Source organism: Eurosta solidaginis, chromosome 1 (assembly GCF_040869045.1).
Source record: "Eurosta solidaginis isolate ZX-2024a chromosome 1, ASM4086904v1, whole genome shotgun sequence".
Taxonomy (NCBI): domain Eukaryota; kingdom Metazoa; phylum Arthropoda; class Insecta; order Diptera; family Tephritidae; genus Eurosta; species Eurosta solidaginis.
In genome coordinates this window covers 30,964,946-30,977,440 of record NC_090319.1, presented here as the reverse complement: position 1 = coordinate 30,977,440, position 12,495 = coordinate 30,964,946, and the positions used below count along the sequence as shown (strand labels likewise).

At 43.8% G+C, this 12,495-nt stretch overlaps 1 protein-coding gene across 11 annotated transcripts in view; it reads right to left on the bottom strand.

Moving 5' to 3' along the window:
• The window catches only part of LOC137250765 (arrestin domain-containing protein 1), a 32,483-nt gene that overhangs the window by 5,047 nt on the left and 14,941 nt on the right, over nucleotides 1–12,495 (bottom strand). The gene's annotated exons all lie outside the window — the stretch shown is intronic.

Genomic DNA, 12,495 nt, shown 5'->3' with positions numbered 1-12,495 from the left:
AAAAATATCGGAAAAGAAGGGAACAGACAGACCGGCCATCACTAGAAGACGGGAGAAAAAAAAAAAGGAAAAACCACCACGAGTTTCCGAAAAAGAAAAAGATCCCTTTCCTTTTTGCTTGCGGTCTGAAGCGGTAGAGCAGACAACCCTCGTGACCAAAAAGTGGCCAAGTGAAAATTGCAGCGAATACAATTGCAAAAGGTTACCGGTAAAAAGTTGCACGAAAATTTGTTTTACATTCGGCAGACAGGATACATAAGTGCATCCACATATAGCTGGTGGAACTGACGAGCGCCGCCCTCAAATACAGATAGTTCACCATCAAAAATCGGGCGGTTTATAGCAACCATAAAACCACTCCTCTACATATGTCCATCGTATTTTCTGAATTCCTCAAAGCCGTGCTTATATACATAGCCAAATTTTGAAAGGCTGAGGAGCTATGTTCATACGTGAAGTTACATTTCAACATTTTAACCCGAAAATTGTCTCCGAAATGAGTGAATTCAATTAAAAACGAAGTAAGCTAGCCGGTGGCCACGTTGAAATTGTTTTAACCTACTCTCAGGACGTGCTAAATTCCCAAACATCGTGAATACTAATAAATAGTAATTGGAAGGCATCGGCGTTGCCTTCTCCGCGTATGCGAGGAGCACGGGAATGTTGGAATATTCCCAACGATTGCCACGTAATATACATGGTTCCTCAACTTAGCAATAGTGGTGTTGGCTTAGCGGTGTCATTTCCATCCACACCAACTACAATAGCACCAACCATATCCAGTGACCCCGGCACCGTCATATGCCAAGACGCCAGACGTACCACTCCTAGAGTGACATATCGACAATAACAGCGTGTGCAATCTTTCGAACAGCAACATCAACAATTGATAGCACCTCAAAATCCACATTCCTCACATCTGGACGTTCGCGGAGCCAACAGCATCGTCAGGCCTAAGGGCTGCCACCATTATTGCGTGCAATACCGCGCGCTACCAAATCGATTGCGCCAACAACGAGCGTGACCACCACCGATTTTAGTAACAACAATAGCAGGGCCGCCGCATATAGGCCTGCTACTACCACCCAGCTGTGACAACTTACCGGCAATGACCTCATAGTACCAACTACCAGCAACAACATCTAAAGCGGTGAGTTCGTTCCGGTTACGGAAAATATTTTCAAAACAAGAGAATGAGAAATTCTGATGAATTTTTTTTGTTAAATCTACAAATTTTTATCTAAGCTTCAAAACTTTACTTTTACCCTGGGTTGTATCGTCTAATTCATTTCGGCCCAGACCGGTATAACACTTAATTTTGACAATTTTTTTTTCTCAAAGGCATCTGTGGATTTTTTTTTTATATAATGTATGTAAAATTAAGTTTTTCTTAGGGGAGAAAACTTGGAATACTCTTTAAAAGGGATGGTCAAAGAAAAATATGTTCTTGATTGACTAACTAACATTAATTGGACTGGAACCCTGCACACTAAAAGATTCTTGAAATTCCAAGTAAATGCTTGGAAACGGTTTGAAATTATCTAAAATTTTATGTAATCTTTGGAACTTTCCGAAAACACGTTCGAAAACTGATTTAATACAAAAAAAAAAAAGCTTCTTGAACTTCAAAAAAAAAAAATTTCTCGGAAACTCTCAATAAAAGATTCCTTTTGTGAATCCTATAACTTTTCTAAAATATTAGAGCTAAGTTATAAAGATTTCGGTATTCAAGAATCTTTCTTTTATTAACTAAAATAAACGAAGGAACTGATGAAATTTCGAAATCATTACTGTTGAAAATCGTTGACTCTTCACATCTTCGACTGACGTATGTGAGAATGTGAGAATCGAAGGAGTCTTTGTAACTTGAGCAGAACGAGTTGCTTCCAAACGGCTTAATGTTGCCCAAGCCTTATGCTTCCCAATACTCTACCGGGTGTTTTCCTTTGCAGCGCGATTATGAAAGAATATCGCTAGTGTTACAAGTTTTCTCCCTCGATAGCTTATAAAACAGCTCATACGAACCACAGCCTCAGTTAAGTATGTAATGATAATTTATAGTAGCCTTACCTGAGCTTGTAAGTAAAAAAACTTTTTAACACAATGTTAACCGACTCTGATTTGACGAGGTCTTAACAATCAATTGCTAACTTGCGTAAATGATAAAAAGAAATATATGACAGTCTTGTTTATTAAGCACAAATTTGAATTAAAAAAAAAAAAAAAACGTGCCTCTGTAAATATATATCACGTAGTTATTCTTAATTTGCTATATTATTTATGTATCTATATTATTTGGAAACCTTATTAAAACCCGAACAACACTACTTACCAGGATTATCCAAGAAAAGAAATAGAAAAGGAAAAACGTAAGGTAAAATAAAATAAAACTCAATAAAGGTAGAATAGGTAGGAAGTTGAGGAAACTTTTAGAGAGGGTGTACAGGTACGCGTCGGGCGTAAGTCTAGCGTAAGAAAGAGATAGGAAACTTAGAGTAGCAATTGTCTTAGGAGCCTTTGGGTTGTACTCGCCGTAGAAACGGATATCCAAGTAAGTCAGATACTCTCACATCTTAAAATACACTTACCCTTGAGTTTTCTTTTGCTTAAGGTTTCCCTTATAATAATTTTTCATAAGCCTTAGTATAGCTTTAGTTATATAGCCTGTAATGCCAGGTATATACGGAATAAGTCTCACTGAAATGTTTTGATAATGAACTGTAAATAAATTAACCTTTAAAATGGGAATGCTGGCGTCGCCATTTATTTAGAAGGCACGTAGGGTTAACAGGTAAGGGGCCACCGAAAGATTAGGTGCGTCGGTGGCCATGGTTATTTGAGGGTGGGATAAATGCACCGGGCGTCGCAACAACACCCGCGGCGCCCCCAAGTTATATTCGGCCCTTTTGTTGTATTTTAATTTTCAGCTTTTTTTTTATTTTCGATTGTCAGCGTTGGTAACCGGCCATGTCCGGTTCGGTAAATTTTTTTTGCGGTAATTTTTTTTGAATTTTTGAATTTTTAAATTTTGGAATGTTAACGGGTTGTCCGTGGCATCCGGTTCGACCGGATGTCGTTTTGATTTGAATTTATAAGCGTTTTGAGTCGGTCTCTGCGCTTCTGTCAGTTTATTTTGATTTTGACAGCTGCTAGTTTGATAGGCATGATAGGAACTTTTTTCTGCTTATGGCGCAGGAACAGTAAGGTTGGCAAGGACCCGCCCCAGCCGACAATGACTAGCCACTGTGCACCAACACATCATGCCGACCGCCTTCCTTACTGCTTCCACTGTAGATGCGATTCCATAACAGATGGCGCCCAACGTGATTTGGTGCCCGAGGCGCTGTCGCGCTGGTAATTCCGGGTCAACTTGTGAAGTTGACCATCCCACCAGTCCGAGGTGAGCAGCCGCAGGAGCAGCCACCTGCGTTGCGGTGAGATGGTTAGATAGATCAAGTTGTCCGGAGTGATCATCGTTGACAGTTGCTGAGGGCGCCTTAACAGATGGCGCCCAACGTGGCGCCTGAGGCGCTGGTCGCGAGGGTCAGTCGGGTCAACCCGTGAAGTTGACCATCCCACCAGTCCGAGTGAGCAGCCACAGTAGCTGCCACCTCCGTTGCGGTGGGATGGTTGGACGGATCAGGTTGTCCGGGCTGGTCATCGGGGGCAGTGGCTGACGGAGCCACGGGACTTCACGTCGGTCTCCGGGATTTTTTTATTTTCACCCGATGAGGCAGTGCTGCACGCACTTGATTTTTTTTGTAATTGGGAATTTTAGTCGCCGGAATGTTGTCCGTTAGTCGGCTATGGAATAATTTTGTCCGCTAATTGGGTTTAAATTTTTTGTTGTAAAGTAGTTTTTTTTTGTTTCCTTGCAGAATTTTGTATCGTCTTGGTATGAGTGTGTGAGTGTATGTGTTGTAGGACCCCAGCTCATCCCACGTCTCAGGTGGCAACACACAGTGCCACCTGGATTGTGACGGGTTGAGCTGGGATTCAGAGTGGCACCCCTTCCTGTCCCACCAGACTGGGGGAGCGGTTTCGAAACCGCTCCACCCATTGCGGCGGAGGCAGGAGGGGTGTCCAGCGAGAATGGACGGGAGGCCTCAACACCCCCAACCAGTCCCAGGGGCAAGCCCCTGGAGACTGCCCCTGCGTTGCGGCTGGGCGTGTTGAGACCTACTCGTGTGGGCCTGGAGCCGACCCTGGTGGCCCCAACCAATCTCGGAGGGGGGCCTTAAGACCCCCCCCTCGATTGCGGTTGGGAGCACTAGGGCCAAGTATGAATGTGTTTGCATCAAATTTTTTTTTGCCTAGCCTACTGCCTTCTAATGATGGGATGTCAGCGTTCCCATCACCACCTACATTGTTCATATAAAATTTATAGATAACTAACCGTTTTCTTTTCAGCTTTTGAATTTTTTTTCTATTTTGGTGCGATCATTGATAAATGATTGCCTTAATTCTCGCACAATTTTTTTTATATATAGATATATAAACTTTTTTTTCCTCTTTTAACAAACCATCTTCTGGGAACAGAAGTTTTTTTTTTTCTCGAATACTAGGATTTGACAAAGAATTTTTTTTCTAACGGATTATGTCGCGTAACCAGTCCTACGGGCAAACGGGCCGGAACACTCCGTTCGAGAGTGCGGGCAGTTTACGAGGGAACCAGCACCGGGGCGGTGCTAATAGGGGGGCTTTTTCGAAAGCTAGGCGTCCTTTGGTGGTGCATACCCCAGTAGGAGGGTCCTACGGAAATCCCGCGGGGACTCATATAGGCCCAAACCGGAACGACGACCGCGACAAATTGGACATACCTGTAAGCACCAGCAATTTGAATGCATCGCTGCTAAACACACACAACATCTCGGGGATAATGACCAATGTGTCGAACTATGCACCAGATGGAGCGGGTGCCTTACCACCAAATCAAGAGGTTGGAAATTTTGGGGACGCTATCAGTGATCAGGCGAACCCCCTAGGAATGCAGGACGAAGCCACTCGTGGAGGCTCGTGGGTGGACGTGCTACACCAACTGTTCCAGGCTTCGCAGGAGGAAATGCGGAGAGAGATGGGCTCAATTAGAGCCAACATGGCCCAGCTCAACGCCGCTCTCGAATCCACGCAGCAAGCACACCAGCAACACAGGAACGCAAGCAGGATGGACCGTAACCCATTGCCATCGGTAGTACCGCCAATGTACCCGACTCCAAGCAGCATAACAGTAAAACCGCAGGAGTGGAAAATCGCATTCGACGGCACTGGGAGTGTAAGCGATTTCCTCTTCAAATTAAACACCTTGTGTGAGCGCACACAATGCCCTGACGAACAAATAATGGCCAGTTTCCACTTATTCCTTTCGGGACGAGCCGAAGAATGGTACTGGCTGTTCACAAAACAAAACCCAAATGCGACATATGCCTTTTTGTGCTACTCCTTAAAAAGAGAGTTTGGCACCTTGAAAACGGACCACGAGATCATGATGGAGATCTCCATGCGCAAGCAAAAGGCAAGTGAGTGTTATGACGTGTTTCACGCGGACATAATCTCCTTGAACGCGCGCTTAAGGGAGCCGATGTCAGAGCTTCTACTGATTGACATAATAAAAAGGAACGTCAACAGTAGCCTTAAGCTAATGCTTTTTAATGCGGACGTAAGGAACCTCCATGATCTGCGCGATGTAGCACGCCGAGGTGAACAAGTGCTGAAAGAGAGCAAGCTGCTGGGAGCCAATTACCCAGGACGGCATGTAAGCGAGGCACGCGTGACAACCCCGGACATGAAGATGGAAGGCGAGAACGGCGAGATAGATCCGCAGATAGAGGCGCTGGAATATAGACGCAGCAGAAGACCGGACTACTCGGGAATCCAGTGCTGGAATTGCCAGGGAATGGGGCACTCCTATATATATTGCGAGGAACCCATAAAAAGTCCTTTTTGTTTTAAATGTGGGTATAAGGGTGTATTCACTCCTAAATGCCCTAGGGACCATCGCAGGCAGGGAAACCAGTACCCGAGCGAGAAGATGGGGGAACCTCGTTCGGCTTCATAGCTCCCACATCAGCCAGTGCTCGAGGCGTCGTCCCGTGCGCTGAACCAGAGGGCGAATCTCTGCATGGAGGTGGTGAGCTTCCGAGGTGCAGTAGTACCCTGGCAGAAGAACCCTCGACTGTAATAATAACCTTCCCCGATAGTACTGACGATTCGAATAGTTCTGAATCCGAGAGTCGAACGTCCTCTTTCACGATGGGCGAGCAAATCAAAATCCTGCGACGCCAGCATAGGGATGTCGCGTGCCAAACGCAACTTTTCCCAACCCTAAAAGAAAGGGAGGATAGGTATGAACAAATGAGACATACCATTTTTGACCAATATCCGGTATCGGACAATATTTTGAAGTGTAGGAAGAGATACCACCGGAGAGTACAGGAGCGTAGACTGCTGCAAGCCACCACGTTAACGCTTACAGAGGACGAAAGGCCTTTAGTAAAGGCTAGAATTAAAAATAGTTTTCTTGTAGGGTTGTTAGACTCGGGAGCCAACGTCTCCATCTTAGGGAAAAATGGAGTAGAATTCCTAGAGGATAACGGCTTCGAATATCAGCCCTTACATGCGTTCGTATATACCGCGGGCGGCAACAAGCAAAAAATTTTAGGCTCAGTATCCCTACCGGTCACTTTTAAAAATATCACAAAGATTATTCGTTTTTACCTTGTTCCCTCGTTGCTCCAAGAAGCATACTTCGGGGTAGATTTTTGGAGAGCATTTGCGTTAGCTCCCGAAATATTCCCGAGCGTAGAGTGTTTAGAGACTAGGCTTGAAAAGGAAGAGGAACTTAACCTCCATGAATTGTCACCAGAACAGAAATCAGAATTGCGAAAAGTCATCGAGACGTTTCCTTCGTACGAGAAGTTAGGCCTAGGGCAAACTAAATTAGTGGAGCATCACATGGACACCGGTGATGCTGTACCTATAAAAAGCAAGCATTTCCCCCTTTCGCCGCCGAGGCAAGCCGAAGCTTTTAGAGAACTAGACAGGTTACTACAGTTAGGAGTTATAGAAGAATCCAACTCCCCGTGGTGTAGTCCTGTAGTACTGGTCCGGAAACCAGGCAAAGTCAGGCTGTGCATAGATTCGAGAAAGGTCAACGCGGTGACTAAGAAGGATTCGTACCCCCTGCCTCATATCAACGGCTTATTGAGCAGACTCAAGGACACGCATTTTATTAGTGGCATTGATCTGAAAGACGCGTTCTTCCAGATCAAATTGACAGAGTCCTCTAAGGAAAAAACAGCATTCGCAGTTCCGGGGAGGCCTCTGTACCACTTCAAGGTGATGCCATTTGGTCTGTGCAATGGACCGCAGACTATGAGTAGGCTGATGGACAAGGCGATCCCTTCGCGTCTGCGAGAGAACGTCTTTGTCTACCTGGACGATCTGATGGTATGTAGCACTAATTTTGAGGATCATCTAAAATTGCTAGCGGAAGTGGCGAACTGTTTGAGAGATGCAGGTCTGACAATAAATGTGGAAAAAAGTAAATTTTGTCAGAAGGAAATACGCTACTTAGGGTATTTGATAGGCAGCGGGTGCCTGAAAGTGGATCCGGGAAAAGTAGAAGCAATACAAAACTTCCCGATCCCTAAATCCCCTCGGCAAGTGCGTAGGTTTGTGGGCATGGCGAATTGGTACCGGGCATTTATTACCAATTTTGCTGACTCGGCAGGTCCCTTAACCGACTGTCTCCGCAAGTCAGCAGGCCCGTTTAAACTCACTCCTGAAGCTATAGAGGCGTTCGAAAAACTAAAAGTAGCTTTGAGTTCCGCCCCTGTTTTGGCCCAACCAGACTTTTCAAGGGAATTCGTGATACAATGTGACGCTTCCAAAATAGGTGTTGGCGGAGTATTGTTTCAGGTCGATGATGATGGCGCTGAGCATCCAATCGCATTCGTGTCGAAAAAGCTGAATAATGCTCAACGCAATTATACAGTAACCGAGCTGGAATGTCTTGCAGCCATAATTAGCGTGAAGCGTTTCCGACCCTATGTCGAAGGATTACCTTTTCGGATTATTACGGACCACTCCAGTCTCAAGTGGTTGATGACACAAAAGGACTTGAGCGGGAGGTTGGCGAGATGGTCACTCTTACTGCAAAGATACGATTTTAGAATGGAACATCGTAAGGGCACCCTGAATGTAGTACCAGACGCGCTGTCGCGTTTTGACGTTGACGAGTTAACTTTCACTACCACACCCGGAGAAATAGACTTAGTCTCTCCCGAATTTGCCAGCAAGGAGTATTTAGACTTAATTCGGACCGTCACCGAAAACGAGGAATCACTTCCGGATTTACGAGTGGTGGACGGTGTAATTTTCAAAAGAGTTAAGTTTCGTAAGGGGATGGAAGGGGAAGAAGACTCGCTGTGGCGTTTATGGTTGCCAAAAGGGTTGACTGAGGAAGCAGTGAGATTAGCACATGACGCTAACCGGAGTTACCATGGCGGATGGCTGAAAACCTTAGAACGTGTTAGGCAGAAGTACTTCTGGCCGCAGCAGACTAAGGACGTCAGGGACTACGTCCAGCGTTGTGACACCTGCAAAACGGTAAAACCCACCAATCAGCAGTCGAGACCACCTATAGGGAGTACCTTTGAATCCGAAAGGCCATTTCAGCGGTTGTATTGCGACTTTCTAGGGCCGTATCCGAGATCTAAGCGGCGAAATCAATTTCTTTTCATAGTACTAGACCATTTTTCAAAATACGTTTGGCTAAAGCCCATGCAGAGAGCCACCACTGTAAACGTTATAAATTACTTCGCTTCAGAAATTTTTCCGGCTGTAGGGGTCCCTGAGTTTATTCACAGTGACAATGGTAAACAGTTCATCTCGAAGGAAATGAACCAATTTTTTGCAAACTACGGGGTGACGCACGTGAGGACGGGGCTATATTCTCCCCAAGCGAACGCATCCGAACGCGTCAATAGAGAAATTGTTTCTAAGATTAGGATTTTCCTGAAGGATAAACCTGACCACACTAATTGGGATAAGCATATACCCGAAATTTTATCAGTTTTAAGAAGTGATTTTCATACGGCGATTCAGTGTTCTCCGTACTTTGCATTATATGGCCAAAACATGGTCCAACATGCCTCAACGTACAACATTTTAGGGAAACTCGACAGCCTTCGAGAAGACCAGGTTATGGTAGTAAGCCGAGCTGACAAGTTGACTAATATTCGTGAGCAGATCCGCAGAAATTTAGATCAGGCCAAAGATAGGGGAGTAACCACCTATAACAAGCGCTCTAGACACGTCAACTATAAGGAAGGTCAGGAAGTTTTCCGGAGAAACTTTGCCTTAAGTAATTTTAAACAGGGCATTAATGCCAAATTCCTACCCAAATACCTGAAGTGTCGCGTGCTTCGAAAAATAGGTAACGCATTGTATGACCTCGAGGACCTAAACGGGAAATTGATAGGTCGCTTCCATGCTTCGGATATTCGTCCGCAATGAACCAACAAGGGCGTTTCTTTTGCCAATTTACAATTTGATTTTTTTTGTTTATATATCCACCTATTGGACTTTTTTTTGTCTGGGCGTTTTGGCGGTCGGGGACATCTCGTCCAGTATTCTCCCCGAGCACTGACCTCATAGGATGTTCACGCGCGTACTCACCGAGGACCGTGAACACCCTGGCAGTCCCGCTTAGGTCGGACTAGCCTTTCGGAGTTTGGACGAGTTCTCCATATCAAAATGTCTATTTTTTTTTGTCTTGCCTTTTGTGGGGGCGATAACCACTAAAACCTTTCGGAGTTTTGACGAGTTCTCCATAACAAATGTCTAATTGCCGCAAAGCCCTTTTAAACTAGGAAACAGAATTAATTCCCAAATTTGACTTAACTTTTTTTTTGATGGACCCATGTTGCCCGGCTAGCTTCGTAGTAGGACTTTGAGACTCTTATCTCAGGGGTGAGTCGTGCCCCACGTTGCTTGTCATCGGAGATCCCTGGCAATAGCTTCCCACAGATGATCCGGTTACCTGTTCGCTTCATCGTCAGGTCTTCAAAGCGAAGCAGGTTTGTTACGGTCTGCTGCTACGGTCTACGGCTACGACCCACTTGGGAGCGTGTTCACGGGAACACACCTAGCGATGTGGAAAAGGTTGCGATGAAAAATATCGGAAAAGAAGGGAACAGACAGACCGGCCATCACTAGAAGACGGGAGAAAAAAAAAAAGGAAAAACCACCACGAGTTTCCGAAAAAGAAAAAGATCCCTTTCCTTTTTGCTTGCGGTCTGAAGCGGTAGAGCAGATAACCCTCGTGACCAAAAAGTGGCCAAGTGAAAATTGCAGCGAATACAATTGCAAAAGGTTACCGGTAAAAAGTTGCACGAAAATTTGTTTTACATTCGGCAGACAGGATACATAAGTGCATCCACATATAGCTGGTGGAACTGACGAGCGCCGCCCTCAAATACAGATAGTTCACCATCAAAAATCGGGCGGTTTATAGCAACCATAAAACCACTCCTCTACATATGTCCATCGTATTTTCTGAATTCCTCAAAGCCGTGCTTATATACATAGCCAAATTTTGAAAGGCTGAGGAGCTATGTTCATACGTGAAGTTACATTTCAACATTTTAACCCGAAAATTGTCTCCGAAATGAGTGAATTCAATTAAAAACGAAGTAAGCTAGCCGGTGGCCACGTTGAAATTGTTTTAACCTACTCTCAGGACGTGCTAAATTCCCAAACATCGTGAATACTAATAAATAGTAATTGGAAGGCATCGGCGTTGCCTTCTCCGCGTATGCGAGGAGCACGGGAATGTTGGAATATTCCCAACGATTGCCACGTAATATACATGGTTCCTCAACTTAGCAATAGTGGTGTTGGCTTAGCGGTGTCATTTCCATCCACACCAACTACAATAGCACCAACCATATCCAGTGACCCCGGCACCGTCATATGCCAAGACGCCAGACGTACCACTCCTAGAGTGACATATCGACAATAACAGCGTGTGCAATCTTTCGAACAGCAACATCAACAATTGATAGCACCTCAAAATCCACATTCCTCACATCTGGACGTTCGCGGAGCCAACAGCATCGTCAGGCCTAAGGGCTGCCACCATTATTGCGTGCAATACCGCGCGCTACCAAATCGATTGCGCCAACAACGAGCGTGACCACCACCGATTTTAGTAACAACAATAGCAGGGCCGCCGCATATAGGCCTGCTACTACCACCCAGCTGTGACAACTTACCGGCAATGACCTCATAGTACCAACTACCAGCAACAACATCTAAAGCGGTGAGTTCGTTCCGGTTACGGAAAATATTTTCAAAACAAGAGAATGAGAAATTCTGATGAATTTTTTTTGTTAAATCTACAAATTTTTATCTAAGCTTCAAAACTTTACTTTTACCCTGGGTTGTATCGTCTAATTCATTTCGGCCCAGACCGGTATAACACTTAATTTTGACAATTTTTTTTTCTCAAAGGCATCTGTGGATTTTTTTTTTATATAATGTATGTAAAATTAAGTTTTTCTTAGGGGAGAAAACTTGGAATACTCTTTAAAAGGGATGGTCAAAGAAAAATATGTTCTTGATTGACTAACTAACATTAATTGGACTGGAACCCTGCACACTAAAAGATTCTTGAAATTCCAAGTAAATGCTTGGAAACGGTTTGAAATTATCTAAAATTTTATGTAATCTTTGGAACTTTCCGAAAACACGTTCGAAAACTGATTTAATACAAAAAAAAAAAAAGCTTCTTGAACTTCAAAAAAAAAAAATTTCTCGGAAACTCTCAATAAAAGATTCCTTTTGTGAATCCTATAACTTTTCTAAAATATTAGAGCTAAGTTATAAAGATTTCGGTATTCAAGAATCTTTCTTTTATTAACTAAAATAAACGAAGGAACTGATGAAATTTCGAAATCATTACTGTTGAAAATCGTTGACTCTTCACATCTTCGACTGACGTATGTGAGAATGTGAGAATCGAAGGAGTCTTTGTAACTTGAGCAGAACGAGTTGCTTCCAAACGGCTTAATGTTGCCCAAGCCTTATGCTTCCCAATACTCTACCGGGTGTTTTCCTTTGCAGCGCGATTATGAAAGAATATCGCTAGTGTTACAAGTTTTCTCCCTCGATAGCTTATAAAACAGCTCATACGAACCACAGCCTCAGTTAAGTATGTAATGATAATTTATAGTAGCCTTACCTGAGCTTGTAAGTAAAAAAACTTTTTAACACAATGTTAACCGACTCTGATTTGACGAGGTCTTAACAATCAATTGCTAACTTGCGTAAATGATAAAAAGAAATATATGACAGTCTTGTTTATTAAGCACAAATTTGAATTAAAAAAAAAAAAAAAACGTGCCTCTGTAAATATATATCACGTAGTTATTCTTAATTTGCTATATTATTTATGTATCTATATTATTTGGAAACCTTATTAAAACCCGAACA